The sequence below is a fragment of the Bidens hawaiensis genome, unplaced genomic scaffold (assembly GCF_021521415.1).
Source record: "Bidens hawaiensis isolate Kalapana, Puna unplaced genomic scaffold, B.hawaiensis_p1.1 tig00087022_1, whole genome shotgun sequence".
NCBI classification, from domain to species: Eukaryota; Viridiplantae; Streptophyta; class Magnoliopsida; order Asterales; family Asteraceae; genus Bidens; species Bidens hawaiensis.
Window position 1 is genome coordinate 12,501 of NW_027506799.1, and position 2,500 is coordinate 15,000.

A 2,500-nucleotide genomic window follows, 5' to 3' on the forward strand; every position below is an offset into this window, starting at 1 on the left:
AATCATAATTTTTGAAGGCACCCATATGCTAGCCTTGGCCGAGTTTTGCATGCCTTGGCATGCCTTTGGCCGTGCCTTGGCCGAGTTTTGCATGCCTTGGCCGTGCCTTGGCCGAGTTTTGCATGCCTTGGCCGAGTTTTGCATGCCTTTGGCTTGCCCATGGGCGCCTTGGCATGCCTTTGGCTTGCCTTGGCCTGGCCATGGGCATGCCTTTGGCTTGCCCACGGGCGTGCCTTGGCATGCCTTTGGCTTGCCCATGGGCGCCTTGGCATGTCTTGGCCTGGCCATGGGCGTGCCTTGGCATGCCTTTGGCTTGCCCATGGGCGCCTTGGCATGCCTTGGACGTGCCTTTGGCTTGCCTTGGGATGCCTTAGGCTTGCCCATGGGCGCCTTGGCATGCCTTAGGCTTGCCTTTGGCTTGCCTTGGCCGTGCCTAGGCCGAGCCTTGCATGCCCAAGACGTGCCTTTGGCTTGCCCATGGGCGCCTTGGCATGCCTTGGCCTGGCCATGGGCGTGCCTTGGCATGCCTTTGGCTTGCCCATGGGCGCCTTGGTATGCCTTGAACGTGCCTTTGGCCTGCCTTTGGCTTGCCTTGGCCTGGCCATGTGCGTGCCAGGGCATGCCTTGGCCGAGCCTTGCATGCCCAAGACGTGCCTTTGGCTTGCCTTGGCATGCCTTTGGCTTGCCTTGGCCGTGCCTAGGCATGCCTTTGGCTTGCCCATGGGCGCATTGGCATGCCTTGGCCGTGCCTTGGCCGTGCCTTTTGCTTGCCCATGGGCGCCTTGGCATGCCTTGGCCTGGCCATGGGCGTGCCTAGGCATGCCTTTGGCTTGCCTTGGCCGAGCTTTGGCATGCCTTGGACGTGCCTTGGCCTGGCCATGGGCGCCTTGGCATGCCGTTGGCTTGCCCATGGGCGTGCCTTGGCATGCCTTTGGCTTGCCCATGGGCGCCTTGGCATGCCTTGGGCTGGCCATGGGCGTGCCTTGGCAAGCCTTGGCCTGACCATGGGCGTGCCTTGGCATGCCCTAGACGTGCCTTTGGCTTGCCTTGGCATGCCTTTGGCTTGCCTTGGCCGTGCCTTTGGCTTGCTTTGGCCGTGCCTAGGCATGCCTTTGGCTTGCCCATGGGCGCCTTGGCATGCCTTGGCCTGGCCATGGGCGTGCAACTTTGGGGCAGTATACTCGGGTCGTTGTGCAAGAAACCAAGTCGTTGGGCAAGCTTCGTATGCAACATGGGGGAGGGGCTTTGGTTTCTCGTACGTTGAACCTCCATATTTTAGCTTGGTAGCCAACTTTGCCCAGGCATGGGCGCTCAACACCCACCCCTTCCCTATATATGCATTCTGAACAATTAGCATAGTGACAGGAACAGATATTAAATTTTTAAGGAATCATAATTTTTGAAAACCCTACCAAACGAGGTCGGATTGACATGAAATTTGGCGTGGGGCATCGGGACATTGAAATATGAGTTTCCCAAAAAAAAAATTTTGGTTTTCGGGTCGGGACGGGCCGCTTGGTGGGCCCGGTTGGTCCGTAAGGCCTTTGGTGGGGGCAAGGTGTCCAAACGGGGTTGGATCGACACGAGGCTCTGTGAGGGTACTCGTGACCATGAGATATGACTGTCCAAGAGAAATGAACCCCCTTTCGTGTCGTGAAGGGCCCGCGGGCCGGGCTTGGTGGGCCCGTGGGCCTGTTTTGGGCAACTCCGCTTTAATGACACGAGGCGTTGCGTCCGGGACATGAGAGGAAACTTTATGAGCGGTTTATGGGGTCGGGGTTGGTAACCTCATGTTTTCGGGTCAACACGTTGACCGTGTCGTGCTCGGGCCCTCGACGTCACCACAAGTTTCACGAAAATGGGACTTGTAGCGGGGAAGCATTATCATGGGTATAGGTGGTGTGTTATGGAATCGTTAGTCGGTCACGATCGTTAGTCAGTCATGTGTTTAAAACGTAGATCCGTGTCGTGCTCGGACCCGAATGAGGACCGGGCTCGCTCGACATCAACGTTCCAGGTTTTTTTACAGAATGGGTCGACGTTAACGGGTATGGAATCATGACATCATGTCTTCGGGTTAACCCGAAGCCGATGGACCGTAACAGGTTTGTCGAACAGCGTGCTAACCTTACCGGGCAGCGGGCCAGGTTTGCCGGGCAACGTGGATACTTTACCGGGCAACGCCGACATTTTATCGGGTAACGTGCTAACCTTACCGGGCAACGTGCCCAGGTTACCGGCAACGTGCCGTGCATTTATCGGGTAACGTGCCAGGTTTACCGGCCAGCTTTGGTTTTGCAAGTCATTGTGGCCAGGTTATCGGGCGACGTGACTTGCGAACATGAGAGGAAACTTTATGACCAGCTTATCGGGTAAAGTGCCAGGATTACAGGCCAGTTTGCTAAATGTCATGTGGTGATTGTATAAAACAATATAATCATGGTGGATATACACATTCATAGCATTGCAGCTACTTGTGCCTCGTATCCACAGAACTTCA